Source organism: Galleria mellonella, unplaced genomic scaffold, assembly GCF_026898425.1.
Source record: "Galleria mellonella isolate WM207_F2 unplaced genomic scaffold, CSIRO_AGI_GalMel_v1 utg72, whole genome shotgun sequence".
NCBI classification, from domain to species: Eukaryota; Metazoa; Arthropoda; class Insecta; order Lepidoptera; family Pyralidae; genus Galleria; species Galleria mellonella.
The window spans coordinates 1742088-1767364 of NW_026442144.1; the positions used below are offsets into that span (position 1 = coordinate 1742088).

The 25277-nt window shown below is 32.1% G+C and overlaps 1 non-coding gene across 1 annotated transcript; it reads right to left on the reverse strand.

Moving 5' to 3' along the window:
- Positions 1 to 22334: 22334 nt before the first annotated feature.
- Trnai-uau (transfer RNA isoleucine (anticodon UAU)) lies at positions 22335 to 22428 on the reverse strand. The gene is made up of 2 exons: positions 22391 to 22428; positions 22335 to 22370 (listed from the first exon to the last, which is right to left on the reverse strand). It is a non-coding gene; the product is annotated as a tRNA-Ile (tRNA).
- Between the last annotated feature and the right edge of the window lie 2849 nt (positions 22429 to 25277).

The window sequence follows — 25277 nt, forward strand, 5'->3', positions numbered from 1 at the left end:
CCCTTTCATTCCTGTGGGTATCGTAAGAGGCCACTAAGGAGGATGAGGGATGGGCAGCAGCATCCCTCTTAAAATTTCTCTGAAAGCCTAACTGCTGTTACCAACCTGTCTGTCAAGCCTGGCAACTACTGGCAAAACTTCCTTTTTAGGGAAGGCTTATGTTCAGCAGTGGATAGTTAACGGTTGAAATAATAAAATATGTATGTAATATAGAGAATAGAGAACAATATCTTTTGTACTTACTTTTTATTCCTGCCAATAAAATTGTCCCGGTCATCTGGATAGAGAACGTAACAGCTATCCTTACGTAATTCCGTACAGATTTACTTATGATTACGTGGTGAGTCAATTTAAAACATAGGAACTTTTAGAGATTTAAATTAATGTATGTCATAAAAAATTAAAATGATTTGTGTTTATGTTTTTGTTTATTTTATTTACGACGTCAAAACCTCTCTTTTATATGTATGTAAGATTAAATCTTAATTCCTGTTTCACAAAATCTGGTTGTAATTTTCTCGATATCTATTAAAATTGATTATTTTAGGTTGAGTTCGTTTACTTTTGAAAAAACTTATATATATTATTAAGGTCAATGGTAATGGTGATAAAATAAGAAGAAATCAAAACGAAGTGATTGCTTGATTTTTTTTACCACCACCTTAAAAGAAATGCCTTTGAATGCCAACGGGTCACGTCTCGGTGTTGATTTTAAATTATTATTGCGTCACATAAAATGGGTTGTTGACCTGATTGGATATTATATGGTACTCATCATCAATTTCTAGCTTAGTATCTATCATTAGATACATTTTACCATTAAAATGGCTTGGTTAAACTTATTTAAACATCCGGTTATTAAAAAGGAGGTTGGTAAACACTATGAAATGCCTATATAATTTTAAAGAATTTCATTCTCACACCTAGAAGCCCAAATAGTCGCAGCTTTATTCATTTATTTATCTGTAAGCACACCAACAGTACATATAAAAAAAATCATTTTGTATGAATTTAAATTTGATACAAGTACCCATAAAACACACGCACAACATTTAAAATTTAACTGAAATACTTTAGTAAATCTCCCTCCCGCGACCGCTATATGAGATGAGTCGACTGATGAGGTTTTCCCAGTAGAAACAGGGGTGCTTAAAAAGGATATGAAAAATATTCTTCAAAATGGAAAATTAATTTTAACTGTAATTATAATATGATAATGTATTGCGAAACTTACGTACGTACATAAAAATAGTTGAATTGACTTATTAATTAACTTATTCTTCTCGAAGTCAGTTAAATCGAGAATTAACCTGTTTGTCAATACTAGATATTTAATTAAGGAAATAGGTAATAAAATTATTAGAAGTGTAAACTTAATAATGCTAGATACTTCTTTGAAATTAGCGTGTAGGTAATGCTGAGAGCATTGAATTTATTTAGAACATTGCGCACACGCACACGATTCAGTGGCCGAGCAACATTTGTAGCAGGTGAAAATAAATCACCGACAGATTAGAGGCACTCACCGTTCCGCGAGCAGCGTTTACGACCATGATTAATTCCATTAGGTCTACCTTATGATACTTATCGATAGTTATTATGTTTCATTAGCGTTGTAAACTATCTGTACCGTCAAAACGATCCATCAAGGTGTTAAGTACAATCATCGGCGTTTTGGGCTCAAAGTGGCCATCACCTCTATTTATTAAGGCGCGGACCGGTCTGTAACACCTGCCATCGATATTCGATCGTAACATATGATGTGCTAGCATATTCATCGTGTTACAATAATCACTGTCAATACAGGGCGTTCTATTTATGACTTTTATAGTGAAATATTATATTGTATGTATAGCAATAGAGATAATTAATAACAGATTTAAAGTAAGTATTCTAATATTAATATAGGTAAAACATTTTTAACATGTTTAGATGTTTGCATGTTCCGATGTTTGTTATACTTACAATCAAAAGTAAACGGCTGTACAGATTTTAATGAAATTTGGTAAAGACCAATACAATTTAAGACACTTTTATCTTAATTAATAATCAATTTTCAGTTACAGGATTCTTTAATGTTATTGAATAGCATAATTCCCAAGCAATTTAAAAAAATAATTAGGCGAATTATTTATCATCGGATTTCACAGATTATTCAAGTGGAATAAATATTTTATGACAATTGGATATAGCAGTTGTTGTTTTTATATTTATTTCTTAAATATCGTTCATGAAAATCCTCTACTATGAAGTTTGCATGGAAGATCCCAAGAACTTAAATGCCAATTTAATTCTTTTTATAAATATTTTCTTACCTGTATGTATTATAAATAAGTAAGAATGTGAGTTTCATTATTTATTTGTTATCTTTTCTGCTTTAAGGGCTCAATCCTTAGAAAATTTTATAAAGGTATATTATCAAATTTTTAACATAGTATTTCTGATAGAGAAGGATATAGGCTACTTATCCTGGCTAATTAATAAGTGGTTGTTCATATTTCATACTCTTTCAAATTGTACACTTAAGTGTACAATTATTGATAACGAGTTACACATTTTTCAATATTCAATAAGATTACATAAAATTGCTTTAGTAAAAAATAAATATATACAAATTTTAATAATATTATCTGATGTGAAAAAATAGAGCACCATGTATTCAACAGTCCCTCGATAGTAAAATGATGACGTGCCGATTTAATATGCACCTGATATTTTATTTTTCAAATAAGTAATAGTCTACAGAACCTATCAACATCTCTTTCTTTAGTTTTTCATCTATAGGTGTATGGTATTTGGGATTGTAATAATTATCTCTGAATATAATCAATTGATAAATTTAAGTATATACGTCTGATTTTCTTTTGTTATTTTATTATACTAAAGTATGTATATATTATGAACTTATGTATAGGTATATTTATCTTTAATTTTATGTGATGACTGTTTTTAATTTAATTGGTTAGTTTGGTTAGTTAATTTAATGAAGACCTACTTATATTCAAAAATAATTTTACATATATAGTAGTTAAATATTTTATATCTTGCCATAAATTAAACTACCCAAATAACTCTTAAAAATTTTAAATCGCAACCTATTACACATAAGTAACCTATAAAAGTTACGTACGTTTCGAAATATTGCAATAATCAATTTCTTTCCATATAAAAAAGAAACATAAAATTTAGATTTTTCAACCTCTTCTTTTTTTGCAGTTAAAAACAATTAAAGAAATATGCCACAAAAAGATTCTAAAGGTTGTCCACCTCTCGCGAGTCTCCTCTTCAGTCGATGCTCGTTCAGTGACATCAGAACGCGATCGCTGTGACATTTCAAAGCATTACTTCGCAAATTATTGCTCCAGTATTAATCTGGAGTCTCAACCTCATTCGAGTAAACGACGAACCGAAAACGTTAGTCACGATCAGAAGATTAATAATTTGTTTTTATGCGATGTCGCCGAGATTATCAAGACAGTCTGGACATAGCCTTTTCACAACGCTCTCAGTGTATATACCGGAGCAAAGAAGGAGGCTAAGTTCGGCATCACGATGTCGCTACTCAACTTTCGACTGCGGCCGTCGATTAAAAATCACTTGCGACAACACTGGATTGATCGATGTAGCCCTTGGCATTTGTGCGATATAACTGTACATTTTATAACAAATAGATGACACACATAGTTAGCGGGTTGTTGAATTGACACTGCGGCTAAATAGATTATATCGTAAAGAGATGGCTGAGATCGTTCCGAGTAAGCTCACAAGCTCGTAGGCAATAAAAGTTAATCTGAGCACCGACTAGGCGAAGAGAATTCACTAAGTGCTTTTATCTAGATTCTTTTGAAAATGACTACGCGCAGGTATTTTTTGTTGCATAAACAACCGTAAAACAAGTAGTCCCTTCTTCTTAATAAGCTTAACATGAGAACGGGTTAAGGTGACCGCACGTGGATAACCGGCGTAGTCGGCGGCACATCAAAGCAAACACTCGTTTAAGCCAATTGTTGCGTGCCGGCGCGCGCACAACTACAACATGTAATTATACGGTTATAGGGCGCACCCCCGCGCTCAGCGCCCCATCATCGAGCACCGACCCACTGAGTGATGAAAAAACAACCATCTGTTGTACCACAATCGGGATAACGCCTGCTGGGTCAGTAATTGACCGCCAACACAGTGTTTTCTAAATTAAAGTATTTTTTATCATCGAGTGAGTCAATATTAGAAATAGGTCAAAAAGCAATTTTATTTCTATTTAATAGATTGAGTTGGTATTAAGTAGTGAGAAATGTTAAACGGCAATTAATGATTGCTACTTAGATAGATTATTTTTTGTACTTTATTTATTTAAACATATGAAATCCTTGCAATGTTTATTTCTAATATTAAAATTAGAATTTAATTATGCTTAGGTAACTATTTATATTGTTTAATTATAAAATATATTAAGATAATTAGCTATTTATTGGGGCCGGGGCAATAATATATAATTCAATCGGTATAAACAGTGACCTATGTCCATTTTCATGCCAAATAGGTATGAATATTTAATACAGCTGATTGAGCCATTAAGGTGCCAAAATGTAATAAACAAATTCATATTTATTATATTAGTAAAGGTTCTTCAACAGAGAAAGATAACATCGGCTAAATTCAATTTTTACGTAGCGCATGCTACGGTAGTACCTATTATACGAGGAAGGTATTCTTGATACAAATTGTATTTATACCCTACGATCTCTTCTTTGCTTTTTGTAACTTCTTTCGATTAAATAAGGTTTAATATTTGAATCTCGGTTTTCAATTCTCCTTAGGTAGGTATTTGGTAATGTTGCCGGTACTTACTGTTAAACTAACATGCCTAATTAGTCAGATAGATAAGAGTATATGTAAATTGAACCTGTAAGAAAATAATATGTAAATATTTGTACTTGATTTAGATACGGAATCCTAGAAAAGGCGTTTAAGGGTTGAAAGTAAATAAACAAAGGTAACATATAATTATGTTTTCTATTGAACTCGAAGCTGACTTATTATTATGTAGTGATGGAAATATTGTTTTTGTAGGAAAAAAAGCTAGTGTATCATCATATTAAAATTATTAATAGTGTAATTTAAATCAATTTCCGCCGGGTTAACCCCTTTAGTCAGGGCGTTACTAGCAATAATATTTTATAATAGTGTGTAATCGTCCATTGGATCTCGGGCCCTTTCCACCAGCTGTGGTTGAGGTGATTTTGTTCTAAAACACGTTATGAAGAACGAACGTTATGAATTTTATAAATTATAACATGATATTTTAGTTATTAATATTAGTGTCATTATGATCAAGAGATCATTTTGGATTATACTAAACATTAATGAAACAAAGAGTTTTGAAGTTCTTTCTTCTATATTTCGAGTAATGACAATTTGATTTGAGAACTTACTCGTAGACAATAAGTACGATCATTACCTTGGCCCAGTAATTATTAAGGGAATAAAGCTACTGAACTGTTTAGAATTAAATTTACGATTACCTATTATTTGTATTTTGCTAGTAACCATAGTTTTTATAGCAGTGGTTTTTAGTTTTAAAGTCAACGAGTATTGGTTTCTACTATTCTTGGAATCTTTGCAATTTTCTTAAAGTTCCCATAATTTTAAAAAGGTCCTTAAAACAATCTAAATCTTACCACACATTACCTTACATGTTTAGATTGAAAAAAAAATTGCATGCTGTTCATTCTATTATAATATTCAAAATAATATCTACTAGAGAGAGAGAGACGTACAAAAATTGTCTGTATGCATCACTTTATTTTCTTCATGTCTCCGTTAAAACTATGTATATACAATATACTCGTATATATATTTGTAAGGACGAAAACAACTATTCATGTTAGCTATTTTATACTTTGTATACTTATCTAATAATGTCTAACATTAAATATTATGTAAAATGGTGTAAAACGTTACAAAAAAAGAGGTTTATTAAATAGTTATTGTATGTTGTTTCCCATGTTTTGTATCAATTAGAGAAACAGATGTTGTGTGAAGACAATGGGAGAGTGTCTCACTGTCATGTCTCAGGAAATACACTTATAAAGTAATTTAAATCAGGTGTTGCCGTCAAATATTGTGAGTACCAAGTTGGCACCACGTGCTCTGTTCAACAATAGTACGACTGGTCTCTGGTCCATTGTTCCGGCTGGCAGTAAAGCACCGCCTGCTGCACTGCTCAGGCGCGAGTGCAGGTGGCGTGCAGATATCCTTGTTTCAAAATGAAAGTCCATTGTTTATATTTTATGGTTATTAGTCGACAGTTTACAACACATTTTGTAATAATTTGTTGAAGGGAAACATTTTTTGTAGTTCGTAATTTGTATACGTTGTGGTACAATAGGATTCGTTTAATTGTTAGCAGATATTGGTCTTTTATCGAGAAAAAGTATAGATATCTAAATCTAAATACGTCTATGATGAAGATATCTATCTAGGGGGCCGCATGGGCCATGCTCGCTCTAGAATTGTCTGGTATTCATCCCAGGATGCGAGCAAAACTCTGCAAAGATATGTCAAAGATATGCTTTTTACATTAGTATTATATAGTACATATTTGTCTTTTGTAATAGTCCAGATCCCCCTGGAAAATAATCTCTAGTACGTCAAGGATCTTCGTAGTGCTGACCCAAATAATAATAACGAGAAGATGACACGGTGAAACAGCTCTACAATGGGTCGCAGCTATTACGTAGATAAACGATTAATAATTCTTGGACCATCAATCACAACGAGGTCAAAACTATACGCGGAATCGAAATGTTCACTCTGCAGTTTTTATTTATGAATTGTTTTTAAGCTATCATTAAGCATGGAAGTGTACTAGCCTACGTTGGTGGGCGCCAGAGTGACACGCAACAACGGATTATTTCGACGGACTATTTATAATGTGGAGCTCGCAGACGCGGATTGCGGACGTTGGAATCTGCTCCTTTGTCATTGGAGCAACCTGTTCTGTTGGGTTCGAACTCACGGAGAGCACAATGTAATATAACGGGCCACCTGATTAACCGCCATTCCGCCCAGCTATGCAGATATCAGCCGACGCCGCCGCCGTGGCGCGCCGCACAGATCACTGATCATATTAATTTCAAATGAGAGATTGCTTTTATATACTTAATGCGTTATTGTGATGTAGATAACAATATCAAGGTCACTGAACTTTCTAACGCTTTAAGAGGAAATAGACATAATAGAATACGGATGGGGGAATATAAGATCGATTAAGTACTGTGGGAAATGGATCCACAAATATTACACTTGTTTTTGTGAGTTCAGTTGGTAACCAGAAGCGGTTATGTTTCCCTTCCTCCTTTTTTATGTTGAGTTTTTTAATGTGAATGAGCGACAAAGCAGGTGCAGGAACAAAAATTTCACACGACAGGAAACTGTTTAGACACTACTGTAGTTGACAAATATTTCACATGAAAAAAAAAATAACACTTGTTACTCAGGATTCTTATATATAAATGCTATAAAGTGTAGTTTGTATTTGTTATGTTCCTTAATTATGTGACTGTTTTTATTACGATATAGTAATAATTTTTATATAATTTTTAGATGAAGACGTCATATATACAGGTTTAAATATCCATACTAGTTACAATATATAAGTATATTTAAGTTTTTAGAAAAAAACGTTGTTAGGTAATTATTGATTGTATCTACTTACCTTATATACATTGGAACTATATCAGAATAGTATAATCAATAGTCCAAAGTGTTGAATATTTGCTAGAATATATTTTCATATCTACTAGCTCGCAGAAGTAGGGGAGCTTTCCTTGCCTAACAATGGAACAATGAATAGTATTCTTTATATTAAAATTCATTATTGATTCATGTAATTTCTCAATTATATTACTGAGTTATGATATCGTTCAAGTAGTCGTACCATGATAGATTTAGGTAGGTACTAGTAGTAATGCTAGTTAAATGGTCAGGTTACAGCTTAGTTCGTGACTTCGTGAACTACTGCTTTCACTTATAACTCTGTGATTAACTGCATATTCTGATGACATCGCTAAGTGTCATCCATAACAGTGCCTACACCTTCTCTATAATACATGTGGGTAATATCTACGTACTCTAAATAACTATATGTATTACTAGCTGTATCCCTCTGTTTCGTCTGCGTAAATAGATACTTTATTTTTATTTTATTTAGTTATTTCAAAATGTACCTAACTAGTCTTTACCCGCAATTTTGTTTGTATAACCAGAATATGTAGCTTGATTGGGATAAATGGTAGCCTATGTTTTTCTTCATTTCAAATAATACGTGTGTATAGAAAATTTCATGACAATTGGTCGAGCCATTAAGGCACCAAGAGGTAACAAACAGTCACTCACTTTTACAATATTAGTAGGATTGTTGTTATTGCCAAAAACGTTAAGCTGAAATTTTATAATTTAATGACTTTTTAGTATCGTAGCTTAATTATGAACATAGATATAAAATAAAAATACAAAGCTATTGCATTGTAGCAATGAATCTTTCATCAGTGTTTAATAATCTATTTAGAGATTATTAATTCTATTGATATTATACTTTTTGCAATAACAACATAGTGTTTTTCATTACCACCTAATATAATAAGGGTAGTGCCTTTAGTGTCAAGAGTTTCTTGGTCAACTTCATTGTATGCGATGATCCATAATTTATGTCATGTTCAATATACCGGATGAAAAGTATTTTAAAAAAAGATTTTTTACAAATTTTGAAGTTGAGGTAAGATTTGATTTGTACTATCTCCCCACTACGACCAACTAAATTTAATAGGCTGAAAGGCTGCATTTTCGCTGATTGTTTTAATCGCAATTATAAATACTTACTAGTAAGTTCTTAAACGTGAAATAGATTCACCCTAAATCCTGATTCCTTTCAACAATACGTAACTGGAATAAAAAATAGGACACCTTTCGCAACATCCGCTCTGTCAATTCTCACGAGACAGGTAGATATTTCCGCCGAATCTTTTATTAAGTACCGGGACTGGGATGAGGTTATTACCATGCAATGTATTTAAGTGTATCAAACAGGTAATACCCAGATTTTGAGAGCGTATGGAGAAAGCACATAACCCTTTCAGATCTTATTATTCTGTTATAATGAACTTTTTCATCTCACAAATAAGAATGTATCATGAATATTTATAAGTCCCTAAAGTTTTTTGTCATCCATAAAGATTGAGTGCAACGACAATACAGTGCAAAAAGTCATACCTAGTTTGCATTTGAATTTGTTTTTGCGAATAGATGAATGTGAAATAATTTTAAAAGAAAATTAATTCAATATTGTATTATATATTTATAGCAATTTAGTAAGCGTTTTAATGCTTGAAATTTGCTGTGTAATATTTTAGCCAATTTAATTCAGGAAGCAAATGAACAGGTATAGTATGCGAATGTGACCGGTCGCACACAAGTTGTGGAGCAACCGGAACCGGGAGCGCATGGGATACGATCTTAACCACTATACTGCAGCCGTGTTACATTGGCTAAATTTATTGTATTACTATTATACATGTATACAGTGAATTTGTTTTTAAACTATAAGTATACAAACTAGAAAATTTTACTTAAATAACGATACTTAAAATTACCGTACCGTATTTTAAATTCTGCGTTTCAAATTATATGTAAATAGTGGATTCGATATATAACAAATTGGACCTTAATTTGTATTAAAGTTCTTATTACAAATTTTATAAGTTAATTAGTTCGTTCCTTTAAACGAATAAATATGCATTAAATACTTTTCGAGATTAGTGCATAGAGACGACTTATTATGTATTTACTGTACATCGATGTTGATTCAACTTTAACAATTATTAATTCGAAACGGGTATACATCCAATTCATATAAAGGTCACTGTACACATGTTAGCCGCAGCCGCACCATTGCACTTAGAACCCTCACGCCATCACGGTCCGCACTCGATGCTTGGTGATCTATTGTTTGCCGAGAGAAATGAAACGGGAACAGATCTCGTTCCCAAACGATCGTGAGAAATTACCGAATGTTGGGCACATTCGGTAATTTCTACATTTGATTAAGCGACGCACCGGCAGGAATCGATAAGTATTGTGTTACAATACGTTGATAGACATGTTCACGAATACAATGTCAGATTTTGGATTTCAAAACAAGATAGTTCTACAATCTGTGGTCAAAGATTTAAATAATAATTAAAGATTATGTTCTATAAAAAAAATACTTTAGTTATAACAAAACCAATGGGAGGTAGTCTAGTCTGTAAGTATATTAAAAAAAAAAAACATAAAAAAATCAAACCGGTTTATTATTGACGAAGTTATGAGGTAATAAAAAAATACAACCGACTTCAAAAAGGAGGTTCTCCTTTTTGAAGTCGATTGGATAATTTTCATTGAAAAAGCAATTACGTTATTGTATTACCTGCTGAAAATAGGAACCATAGATGTTTACAGCTCCCATTTACAACAGAAATGTTTATGTAAACCATATAATAACAACAGGATTATAGTATGAGACCCATAATACTCCCTCACGCGTTAGCATTTTTGATACCATGCTTGATAGTACCAGTAGATATGGTGTTAAGCCTTTCGTGTCAGCTTACACTCGATTTGAAGGATAAAAATAATATCTTTTAAAACCATCAACGCATTAATTGTTACATGATGCAACAGATATTAAGATCTGCCTACTTTGGCAAAACATACAAAACGCAACAAATATACGTACATACCGCATAAACTGGAGGTTGTACTATGTATTCATTAGTTGAAAGATATACCTAATTAGTTTTTCTTTAACTCAAACATATTATACATTGAAAACACTCAGACTAATAGAAATAGTTACCAAAATATGAGGCAGTGTGTTAAAGCCCACACCACCTTGGTTGTTCAATTAAATTTATCAGAAGTAAAATAATGGAGTGTTTTCAAAGTGACATAAGTACAAGATAATGTGATAATAACATATGGTAATTATAAATTCATGGATCGATCTTGTATTGACCAATCGACGTTAACTTATTAATTACTCACACGTGTGTGGTTATAGATTGATTTCATAAAATAAATGTGCATTCAACAGTAATGGCAGCTGTCATAATTTATTACATTAATTTTAACTACCTCCTGTTAATTCATAGTTAAATTAATACTTATTATCCCCCATAAATCATAGTAGATCTATTTATGTATCAAGTCATGATTCCTAAAATAATATACGAGTACTAATAACATGAAGGGGTTTCGTTTGGTTTATTTATAAACTGGTAACCAAGTTTTTGTAAGTGGAGACATTTATGTATAATACAAGTAGTTAGACGCACACAATTGAATACAGAAAGTATTATTTTTCCAGACATTGAATCAAATTTGTTGTTCAATATTTTTTAATTTCTTCTAAGTGCTGTTGACTAATTCATGCACGTTCTTGTTTCTGGCACTTATCTATTTTTATTGACGTTGCTTACTTATTCTCTGAAAAAGAATTTTCTATCTTAACCGACTTTAAAAAAAGGGGGTTCTCAATTCGGTTGGGTTTTTAAATGTTATTACCTCCTAACTCCGTTAGTTGCAAACCGATTTGGAAAATTTTTTTTTTTTATTTAAAAGGATATATTTACAGATTAATCACGTAAAAATTTTATCAAAATCTACTAAGTAGTTTTACTTTTTAAATTAAAGTAACTGATTTGGCCACAATTTAAGTCGGTTTTTAATTTGGAACACAATCTTAATTATATCTAGTATTGGTAACAGTTCTGGTATTACATTTGATGCAACTGTTAAGTTATCAAGTACAATCGACCTCTGTATTACTTAATTTTATTCTTTCTTTTTTTGAATGTGACAGATCATCGCACCTTTATGTAAATGAAGTCATTTCTTGTTTATTTACAAAGCTTAAACCGCAGTTTCCAAAAAAGTACAATTATATTGCCAGTTATTTAGCCCCATTTTTCAGATTAAATATTTAATTATTCTAATTTTATCTTTGGTTCATCATAGAAATTGTATAACCATACTAAATTCGTGAAAGTTATATGTAATTAATTTAATTTTATATATAGGTAATAATTTTAAAAATGAAACATAAGTAAAGACTGTAAGGACCTCTATTTTCAACAGTGGAGAATAGACAGGCTAAAATAATGAGAAAAGTATTTTTATTTTAAAAGGAATAATAAATATATTCATTCGTACAGTTTGATGTCAACAATTGCATAATTTGTAAATTTTGTCATATAAGGTGGGTTAGCAAAAATTATTAGAAAACGAAATTATATTCTTCATAAAGATAATGTTGAGGGCAAAAGTTAGTGCCTACGTAAATTTGCAGTAATGGAAAACCGTGAGAGTGTAACATGATATCTTGGGAAGTTCGGTATAACTAACTTCGACTACACAATCATATTTACATTACAATTTTCTTAGCAAGTCATCCGATGAAATCTTACAAAGTTTAAGTAGTGCAAATTCTGTAAAATTATTATCTCTAATTAAAATCTTTTCTATTTTGGAGATGCCATTATTAAGAGTCGCTCAAGTGTAAATGTAAGAATGTGATGGTACGAAGTTTCAATTTTAAGCTACTTACTTATACTTTAAAAAATTAAAAAAAATACAATCGAATCGAGAGCCTTCTTCTTTTTCAAAACAACATATTTTTACTTATTGTAACTTATAAATTTTGTGATTATTCTTTTATAATTACGGTGCCGAGCTATTGCGCAGTCATAGATTTGGGATCTCACACCTTTTTGTAATGAAAGAACTATATTGTGAGATTTGGCATTTTTATACATTTTATATTTTTGATGGTATAGCATTTACAAATATTTTTATTGAAAAAATTCGGATGAATTTAGGACCTTCTTTTAGGAGTTTGTGAAAAAATGTGTGATAATGGCCAATGCAGTGTTTGATTTTTGGACAACGAGCTTCATGTTAACATGGATGTGATTGAAAAAGCAGTGTACTCATTGGATGTTGCGTCGGTTACAACACCGCACCATGCGACGTCACGTCGCCGGCGCCGCGCCACCGTCGACTCGCGCCACTCACCCGACTGACTCATGCCCATGGATTCTTGTTTCATTCCTAGCCAATATACTGTCACAGATCTAGCATGGAACTCATTGCAGTAGAATAGCCATGTTAGAGCCTTATTTACAAAGAGTATAAGTTCATGGATGAAAATGAATTAGGAATAAATCAAGAATTAATCATGACAGTCCCCAGAAACAATCGCGTAGAAGTCGGATTGACAAGATGTATTAATGCCTAAGCACAAGCAAACAATAAGGCCTCTAATCCCCATTAATAACAATGTATACTCTTAAAATATATTAGAGACTTACAAATTGACCAAAAATTAACTTCGATGGTTTTTAAGACAGACCGCATAAACGTTGATATACTCTAGTCTATATTGTTTGCAATGAGGCTCTTAGTTCTCAATCCCAACTTATTTATGTAAATAAAAATAAGTGTTTATTCGAAGTTTCTGACGTTGACACGCAATTAAGAGATGAAATATATTTGTATTCCGCGGATTTGTCTAATTAAAAGTATGCTATATGCTACGAACGCCAGCAATATTAGGAGCATTACACATGTGTTGCCGATCTTGAAGAAATCTTTTTACCCCAATTTTGAAGAACCCCATTATGTAGTCTCTTGGGAAAATCTCGACAGCGAGCTCATTCCATAACCTGAGTGTTCGAAGGAGGAAGCATCTCTGAAACCATACTGTGTGCGACCATACAGGCTTTAAGATATGAGGTCGAATTCCCTGTCGAATTAAGGGTATCATCATAATTATGTGTTAATCTAGATTATTATTGTCTACCAGTGCATTAAATTTCATTCAAATCTAATCAATCGATTAATTATAATTAAGTCACAATATTAATTTGAACCAGGTATCTTTAAATTAATTAAGATATTGATTATACAATCAATATCTTAGTTAATATAAAGTTACAAAGTAAAATTTAGTATCACAATAATTATGATGATTTAAGCTTGGAACAATAAAATATTTAAATAAATTGGATGTCATGTTGCAGAAATTTTTGCTAATTGTTGGCTGTTCAATTTATTATAGTTTCTAAAGCATGTACTATCACCGTAACATTATGGCCAAACGATCTGCCAACGCATTGTCTTTGAACTTACTGTTTGGCGATAAATGTCAGTGTTGATTTATAATTGTTACCAAATACTGGTGCTTTACCACTAATAATACTTAATAATAATAATATTTATATGTTTTGGATATTTGTTAATATAGATATTTATATTTGTACGTAAAATCTGTAGTATAAAACATTGTTCTTTATTTTGTGATAATAATTAATTGGATTTCTTTTATGAGTTAATATGTAGTTACTATAATAGTTGTTTGTCTAATCGATGGATATCTATAATAAAATTTTCTATAAAACAATTCGGTAACTTATTAGCGATTTAGCTCAAATTAATTTACTTTAACAAAAGTAAATTCACTAAGCACTAAAAGTAATAATTTTAGTACTTAGTGAAGTGGTATCTACTGCTAACTGAAATTATTCCAATTTGCCCAAATTAATTCGCGAGGAAAGAGTATAGAGGCGTCCCGTATTATGTAAGTTGCTTACACGTGGTCATCATTCAAGTACATATAGCGGTCATTGGTTTGGTTAGCAAGGCCGTGTGGCTCGTAGCATCCACTTTGTGAGTTTTGTTTAGTGACTCTCAGCTTCTGGTATCCCCTGACTGGTCCTGAGTCCGGTTCAATATTTGAGTTGAACCCATTCCAAAATTAGATACTTTTTTTATACAACTTAGAATGGCAAACAAGCTGATGGTCCACCTGATGGAAAGTGATAACCGTCGCCTATAGACATGAGCAGTACCATGGACATAACAGAGTATACTGTTTCGCCCATAATACCCCCCATGCGTTGCCATTCCTGAGGACTCAGGTGTTATTCCTCTATACCCAGTAAATTCACGCCATATCCCACCCTTCAAACCGAAACACAGCCATGCAAACACAACTGCTTCACAGTTGAAACACGAATGGGACAGAGGTACCCAAGCAATCGACTTTTGTACAAAGTCTCCCTCTGGTAACTTACTTGTGCCACATGTCACATTTCATGTGGAATTTGTTATTAACTTAGAACTTTCAATGCTACTTAATGTTAGGGATGAGCGCATTTTCTCGATATTATCGAAACATCAAGAGCCAAAATATTCTGAGATTAATACTGATATTTTCAAAATTCCACAATAGGGATAGCGTAGAATAAATATTAATATATTAATATAAAAGTAATTGTCAGCGTCCCTTTTACAACATTACCAAAGCCTAACCGTCTGCCAGGCGTGGTCACTACTGGCAAACCTCCATTAGGATGGAGGTCTATGTCCAGCAGTGAACAGTTAACGACTGATATGTTGAAGATGATAATAGCAATACGTAGTAGCAGTTAGTAATACTTAAAAATATAAATATTAAAACATGGATATTTCGTTTTCGAACTATCAATATATCGAAATTACTATCTAACGATATCAATTTCGTTAACAATATCGATATTTTGCTAATATCACTCACTCTTAGTTGTGTTCTGTTACTAAGTTCATATTGAATTGTTTATAGTTTACTAATTTTGTAGTTTATATTAGTTAGACCTATTTACTTTATAGAAATAAATCTATTCTATAGGATAATAATAATAATACATACATACGTTGCTTGAGTAATTGCAACATTACAAATGTCCAAGCATAACATTCGCATACAAGGACCCATGAGATAATGTAACCAAGCGGTCAATATCCATAAGTCAGCGGGCACCTCTCTCTACGTCGTCGTTGTACTTCCACTCTTGTTGTAATATGCTGTTAATCTTATAACCTGAGTTTCAGACATCCCGAATAGTAATAATAATTCTTAATATCTTACTCCTCAAATGAATTAATACTAATATACAAATTCAAATTTTTTACATACATTTTTAATTAAATTGCTTACAATTAAAAATTTACGGTGTCTTTAGCTATACACAGTTTCATAATAAATAATAAGAAGAAGTGGTACGCAATAACAGATATTACACAACCACAAGTGGGGGAGAGCATCAATACGTGTGAAATATATTGGTACCTAATGTTAATATGAGTACAGGTCGATATTGTTAACGAGTTACAACCCACACATGGTTGGGCAAATGTCGGATTGCGTCCATCAATAGTTTGGAGACGTCATAAGTTCATCTATCATTTGTTAACAATAAAATTTACGCAGGTTTAAATAAACGTGCTTTATTGTATACGATTGTCAAGATTTCTTTTAAAAATAATACAATTATGCAAGTATATCTGAACAAGTGACCGTAAGTGGGCCGGCGGCGCTTGCCGCAGTCCATGCTGTGTCTAGTACATGCCAAGCCGATTTTATTGCGATCTTGATTAATATTTATGATTCAATTCTTTGTCCAGATCGTGAATATGGCTCGTGCTGGCCGCAAAGTAATAAATCGGTTTAGGCAAACTCCTAAGTATTAGCGATTCGCGACGCATCTCTAACATTTAATGTAAGTGTGCGAGAAATGTTACATTCAACATGAATCACAATTAAGTGTTACCATTAATAAATAACGATGTATGATGAAGAGTTTGCCTTAGCATCAAAACTTCTATTTATTGTAAATATTAAACATGTACCAAGTCGGAGCAATGATACAGTATTTTATATCTATTACTATATTAATATCATTTCGCTAAGGTTTGTGTTTTATATTGTTATTTATTTTCTTAAATGTCCACGAATAGAAGATATTGAAGAAATATACCTACCTATTCTATTACACACTAATGGCCCACCCACTTTGCTTCATATTCCTATCAAACAACTTTCTCGGACTTTTTTTGTTCAATTTCAAAGGGTAATCTGACGTGCACGAATTATTTGCGACAATTGTCAATCATGAAGCGACTTACAATAATAAATCCGAGATGCGAATAATTATTTACCTAAATACTTATGCAAATCGATGCGCGTGTTATCATTAGAAAGTTGAACCAAAATAGTGAGTTGTGTTCGATGATGGACAGGTGATAGGTGTGGACGTGAGGAGGAGGCACGATGGCCCGGGCGGCGCGGCGTGCTGCGGCTGTGGCCCCGGAGCTGGCGGTTCACGGTAGCACCGCGTCGCCGGCGCGCCGCCACGCTGCCACACGCCGTCACAAACAAACGCTCCTGTTTGACAGATACGATCTGAGCCTGCACGCCGACGACTGTCAGCGCTCGACTCTATTGTGACAGGCATGAACTGTGCCAAAAAGAAAAGTAATTACAGTTAACCGGTTAACTTTTTTTAGTTCACTGACTACATTATTTAGAGGAACTACTAATGTAATCTTTTCGTTCGTCAGAAGTTTGTCGTATTTAAATCATCTTCCGCATCGCTATATGTGCGCATTATTTGATCTGATTTATAGTATTTATAATAATTATCATAAGTACCTAAGCAAACTTTTATGGATAAATAGACACCAGCTTTTTGCCTATTACTACATAGGCGTGGATTTCATAAGCAGGATGGAATGAAAAGAAGTGGATCACTTTTAGATGAAATATCGGGATAAAACAACCACCAGTTGTTTAAGTAAGTACAACACTTTAAAATAACCAGATAGTGATAAAGAAACAGACGTTTATATACGCGTATGTTTCATACCGCCTACGTTATGGGTGTTAAAGAGACAGAAAAATGTATGTGCAGGTTGTCACGATAACAACATTATCATCATATCAGCCGTGAACTGCCCATTGCTAAACACAGGCCTCCTCCTATTGAGGGGGTTAGTCAGTAGTTGCCACGTTTGGCAGGCGGGTTGGCAACCGCAGCCGCAGCGTGTGTGTATTATATATATATATATATATATATATATATATATATACTTTATACATATATACTAATATATAATACACACACGGCTAATAACATGACACATATAAATTGATAAATAGTAACATATTTTTTCTGAATATTTTCGGGTCATTCTAGTACCTTATATTTGTTGTGTAAGATCAATTAAAAATATTAAATTAACGTCACAAATTTTTCACATAAATTGCAGCAGAAAACACTTCGTAAATAATATTTATTTGCAAGAAAATATGGGTACGTAGTAACTAAAACAATGTCTTCAAAATGGTTGTAGGCACTCTTTGCACTCTGCTATTTATGTTTAGTGATTGGCCACTTATTATTTTTGTGTGACGAAAGCAGACCACTTCGTGATCAACGGTGCTCCCAAATCAGCACTAAACTCAGTTGTCTGTAGATTATCTTTTCGACTTGATCGTGTGCCTACTTACTATGGAATTTTAATTCATTATGATTTTGTTCTTGGGTAACAACATCTTGTTAGTATATATACCTAATGTGATTGATAACTATATTCATGGTCATCTGTTTATAAGCGACAGCTCAAGCTCTGAATGCACCAGGTTCGAGATATTTCCTAAGAAGGAATTAGCTGTACGTAGGTATATTTCTTATATTAATTGGAAATTGCAAACAAAAGTTCACCGGTTGAAAAATCTTACCTATTGATTTTTTTTATAGAAAATGGATTGGCCAAGTTAACGGCCCACTTGATGGCAAGTGGTACTTGCATTATATCAACAACGCTATAAAGTTCAGAGAATATTTATACTGTCGTATTATAACCAAACTTTGTGTGTATATAAACATGGTCTTGAAGTAAGTGCATAGTTTATTGCTCTCCTAGACTATATTATTGCTGATCATGTGATATCCCGACAGAGTCTTTATCTTTATTGCCTTTCTATCTTTGTTCATGTTTGCTTTCTATCTGAATGTCACTATAGAATCAAAATATATGCCAACGAGATGGAATCAATTGCAATCATTTTTGAATCATCTGCATTATTAAACAGAATAATTTATATTATTTTAAAATAATAATTATATTATGACAAAATACGACAATACCTCAACCCTCCTGTACTGCGCATCTAGCTATTAAGTCTTTTTTTGTTTATTTCATAAGTTTGTATCTCCAAATATTTTTCTTTTTCAATCTTCCTTGAAAGGATGTTAATATTTTCAATATTTTTTTCTAATTTTGATTACAAGCATAAGGAGTTGTCGTACCATAACACATGGTACACGCGTCATGATGACCATTTAAAATACACAGTTATCAGTTACGCACGTACCGCTGTTCCGAATATTTCCTCGTAGGTAGAGATATGTAGATGATCAAGAAAAAATCCAAAGGGTAATTGTGTCGGGGGTGGTTCGTGCACGTTCAGCGATTTACATTCCTTACGATATAAGGTGTAGGGTCGGGTCAATGAAAGGAATTTCTCAAAAGATTCTTGTTTTTGTATCCATAGGTCACTTTGAGAAGTATCGAATTGTTGAATCGTCATTATGAAGCGTGTAGTTCTTCTAATCAGGTTATTGTGGCAAGTTTATATTATGACACTATTTTTTAGGATCGTTTTTTTAAAACCGTACTGTTTTAAACAATTGATGATATAATAGTATCTAATTATTATATTAAGTTGCATGGTATTATTCAGGTAATTATTGTTCCAAAACAGGAAGGGGGGGATAGAGAAGTTCATGAGGTCAATCAATGTATACCCGCAAGCAGATAGTGCATTGTCGTGCAGGTCGGCTAACTGCCCAATGGTCTTTTATTGGACTTACTATACTATGTACTATGCCAACTTAGATGTACGAGTTTAAATGTATTTGTAATATCTTGATATGGTTTAATTTTGTACTATCATAATAGTATTTAGTATACTATTATGATAGTATAAAATTGAAAATATGAATTGAAAAACATATTCTATTTCAATTTAGAATATATTTGAGTAGTCTCTCTTACTTAATTATCTTTAAATGTAAAAAAATATATACAATAATATAATTAGTAAAATAAAACTTACATTATAAGAAGTACAACATATTCTATTTATTATGTAATAATAATAATAATATATTAATTTGAACAAATAGGTAAAAATGATTTTATTTTAGCTCTAGGCTTTTGATTTTAGTTCTGGCAATTTTTCAACTTCTTTGCTTGTAAACGCAGGAATTATTTTCACATAGAAACTGTTAAGAAGTACGCCATTTATTTAGATTAATAAAAAGAACATTCAATATTTGTATATTAGACAATGTTTTCTATATTTACATTGTACTGATTTAAGGTAGGTAGATACTAAACAGAGCCGCAAATCTTAAAACATTCCAATGCAGTAAAAACTTGATAGTCGATTAAAATTCTAGACTAGTTAGTCCAAAGTAGTCTGAAGTAATTATCTATACTTTTAAGCTGACTGCTGCAAACAGGGTTGACACATGATAATTATGTATCATAAAATAAAATAGAGATACCTAGGGTGAGCGTAAAGGAAACATACAAAAGAGTGATTACATTTCTATGTAAAGTTTTATTAATCGTTTATTGATATAATGACAAATGTAAATCTTGCAATCAATCAGGGCAAATAACGGTAGATGACTGCAAATAGATATCACTGTATTTATGTTTTTTAGACAAAAAAAAATATTTATATTACTGAATTTCTAATAGGAGACGGAATAGGCGGGGAAGAGTAATAGGGACTAGCGGCCCTATTGCTATTAATATTATGTTGGCTTTCATGCAATTCTCTTAAAAATATCTTGGTTAATTTATAGCGAATTCTTAAAATAAGCCAGCAGATCTCACTTCTTTCTTACCTATCATCCTGCACTGGTACCTAGCTAGGGCAATTCAACATTGCAAGCAGGGATATCATTCCATTTTCGTCCACTATTTATACAAGAAATATGAAATGTCAGAACTTTACGGAAAACTTGAATTGTGTGTATAACCCTATTTGCAGATTACAGCTGCCATTAAAATTACGAGATGTTCGATCATTGTTTCGATTTGACTTTGCAGATAAGTAGCTATTAGCTTTCAACTGATTAAATCTATACTCTCGATGAATTTGGTAAATACAATAATTGTAAGTGACAATAGAAAAGTCACCTTTTACAAACATATAATTTAAAACCAACGAATAAATTTTAGTAAAATAAATGTGAGAATAAGTTTATTTATTTGTCATTTCTCGTTTGGAGTGAAACTAATAAAATTGTAACTACATGATGTCTGTACATGAGATAAATCTGTACATATCTTTTTTTATACAACTTAGAATGGTAAACAAGCTAACGGCCCACCTGATGAAAAGTGGTAACCGTCGCCTATAGACATGAGCAGTACCATGGACATAACAGAACGTTGCCATTCCTGAGGACTCAGGTGTTATTATTCTGTACCCTGTAAATTCACGCCATATCCGACCCTTCAAACCGAAACCCAGCCATGCAAACACAACTGCTTCACGGTAGAAACACGAATGGGACAGAAGTACCCAAGCTATCGACTTTTGTACAAAGTCTCCCTCTGGTATAAGAAGCAGTAATTTTTCGAATTTTTTTCTGTCTGTCTGTTTGTCTATTTGTATGTCTGTTTGTCTGTAGTTCTGGCATTATGCAAAAACCACTGAACTTAATTGAATGTGGTTTCCACAGTCGAGTTTCTGAAGATGCAACTTTAAATCTGGTATATTAATATATAAAAATGGCGTTGATACACCATTTTAGATTAATCTTGAAAGGTCATCTAGAAGTGTTTATTTCATTGTTTTTTCTACTTTTAAAATCCATGCATAATAAGTAGCTGGAAAAAGTTAGTAATGTATATATTAAGTAAATATTAACGGTTACTTTTGCTTCAAAATTGTTAATTTAACAGAGTATTGTTTCTACATATTGCGCTTGACCATAACCTGTACGGGTTAAGGTCATGCGCATTAACATTAGTTGCTATGAGTGTATTAATATATATATCAAATAGATTATGCAGTTAGTATGAGTTTTAACTAACAATACATTCCTAAAAGTTTTTTTTATTTTCTAAATTCCCTAAAGAATTTCCTAAAAAATAATCTACTATACATGTAATGTACAGACAACAAAATATGTAATATGTCTTTTCTCTGTATTGGTTTATTTTATTTTCATGTAAATAGAATTAGGTACGCATTTATTCTTGAGATGATAAAAATAACGCAAATATAGGTAATGAAGCATTTATAGACGACAAACATAATAAGTATTGTGAGATGAAGTGTAACGTGTATCATAGAAATATTTTTTTAATATTTGATACATACCAAAAAAACATGCTCCAGGTGAGGCTCGAACTCACAACCCCGGCATTGCTCACGAACACACTGTCATATAAGTACCGTGCGCTAACCAATTGCGCCACTGGAGCGACGAGCGATTCGACGAAATAGTGGCATGCCTGCTACGTGACCCCTCCCGCCCCGCAAACAAAACTAACGGAAAGAAGTACGCTTGAATGACATCACTCGCATCACAATAATATGAATTATGTAAATTGAGCATGTTACCAACGTATTTAACAGTTAATTTTTATTTGTTGATTAAAAGTAGTAGGTAGGTACATAAGTAGTTGAGGCGATAAGGATGTAACGTTAGATAGGAAATAAATAACTAGTTAGCTATATCGCAACATGTTATCGTGACATCATGATAACATACTTTAAAATATTAAAAGCGACTGAATTGAATTGTTATTTTAGAATACGGATTAATATCATTTTATATTCTATTATTATTATCATCATTACATTAAATTAAATATATATATTAATTTATATTTTCATATATTTACTAGTCTATGAAGGACACATGCTGGATTAAATGTCTAACAAAAATTATAATGCCAATTTTTGTTTTCTCATTGTGATTATTTCTTGTAAATGTTTATATTTATAATAAGTTTACTATTGTAATCTTTTGGAGGAAACAATAAAGAGTATCTATCTATCTATCTATTTTATAAATAATGTATTATTTATAAAATTATTGTAGATGTTTTTAAGTTAGATACATAGGTAATTATCTCCTTTTCTATGTTATATAGAAAATTAATTTAAAATTTATTTTACATTTGAAGATCGATAATTTGACATGGATTTCTGCAAAATAACACCTAGTAAAATATAATTTTTATTTTAAAATGTTGAGAATTTATGTATTTTACACTTTATAGCAGCAAGTAAAAAATTATAATTACAGTAAATATTAATGAGAAGTGATACAAAAGGCGGTCTTATCGCTAAACAATCTCTTCCAAACAACCTTTGGATAGAGGACATTGAGAAAAAGACAAATTTATTAAACAAAAAAAAAAAGAGAAATTGAGAAAAAAATATCTTAATATCAGCTACCTACTTTAGTATTGGTTTCATTATACGTACAATATAACTAGAATAAGGGTGTTTTCTATAAATGTGAATTCTATAAAATGTTAGAAAAAAAACTTATGGTTTATTACCACAAGTTTTTTTTTGTGGTAATAACTAAAACGAACAAAATAAAAAGAGGAAAATATCAGGTTCTGAATTTATTTTTTCACTCTTACTGGATCATTGTTCTCTGTTATTCTAGTTTCTGAGTTTTGTATGACTAATATGGGTAAGTATTACCGCCTTGCAAAAGATTTTATTTTAATTGTGATTTAGTAATCTTGTAAACGACACAAAAGATGATCTAGGTCTTAAAGTGCCAAGGGAAACAAATAACAAAATATTCTGTGACATCCATGTTGTTTTCAAGTTTATGATATGTGCTGCAGGTCCTAGTAATGTGATTATCTATCAATTTAATACATTCTACTAGATAAGCCGTCTTGTTTTTATTACTCATAGGATGTTTTAATAATAAAAAAAAAAAAAAACAATGTAAATGTACTCATAAATTATTGTAAGTGTAATGCATTGTAAATTTAATAATATGCTTAACAATACTTGGCCTCTGCTTCCATAAATTAATTTATTATTTATTTGTCGTAAGTCAACACTTTATGTGGTTGCTAAGATGATCGGCAAATTATATATCACATTGGGTGGGTAAACTATAATTGTAATTTTAAGAGAGGTAATATGATGCTACCCACATTTAACTATGTTGCATCAAAAGTATCTTGGACATTGCAAATTTAAGTGTGTTTATGTTCTATATTGTAACGTCTTTTATAAATAGTTAAAAGAAGTTAACAATCCAGTAAGATACAGTCTCGGTCTAGTTCGGTGGTTAGATTTAATTAAATGTAATTTAATTTTCCATAAAGACAGTTATTATTATTATTAGTTTATTTGCAAATTGGTCTATAAATAATATATAATAACCTTTAACTTCACTTTTCAATGTAAAAATATTTTACCACACTGCTATTAACAAATGTTGTTATCTAGTGGGCATGTAATTAAGTATTGTAATTATTATTATCAGTGGGTGAACTGGTATCAGTAACAGTCGGGAGAGGCACACGTGGAGGCGCGGGCGCAGCGCGGCAGGCGCGGCGCGCTCGGGGGCATTCGATTAGTGCAAAGCAAAATGATATGTTAATGGCCTATCTGGAAATATAGTTTATTGTTCACTACTTCTTACCTGTACCCTGCCTTCGAGCAGAATGCTCCGCTTCCGATTGCCATATATACTTAATATGAATTAAATCAGGTAGCGTATTTCTTTATTTTTTTAGAACTGTTATTTATTTTTTTAGTCGAGTACACCATTTGTGTATTTTTTTTTGTAAAATGTATAAACAAATTTCACTCTTTTTAATACTGTATTGTACTTGACATTTATATTCTTATTTAAAAATTAATTTTTGATGTACTCGTATCTATTCGATCTTAGCTAATTCAAAATAATTATAACAAAATCTTTTTAACGATAAGAAACCATAGTACTTAATTAAAACGACTAATCTAATATTACATTCGCTTATGGCGTTCTAATGGCAATGAGTAAGAAATATTATGCGGCGGCAAACTGACTGATCAGCCCGATTGAGCGGGACAATTGCCTTTAATGAAAGTAATTAACGTAACGCGATCGGTCGGTACCTATCAAGGAGGTGGGGGGGGGGGAGTCCGCGCTCCGTCACCCGGTGTATAGTTAGGTACAGGTAGGTACTTCGTTGCGGCGGCCGCAATAGCCTGCACCGTGCAATTGATGCCGACACTACAATGTGCGCCTAAATCAACTTACACACCAACCTTAATTAGAAAATAAATCTTTTCTTAACAT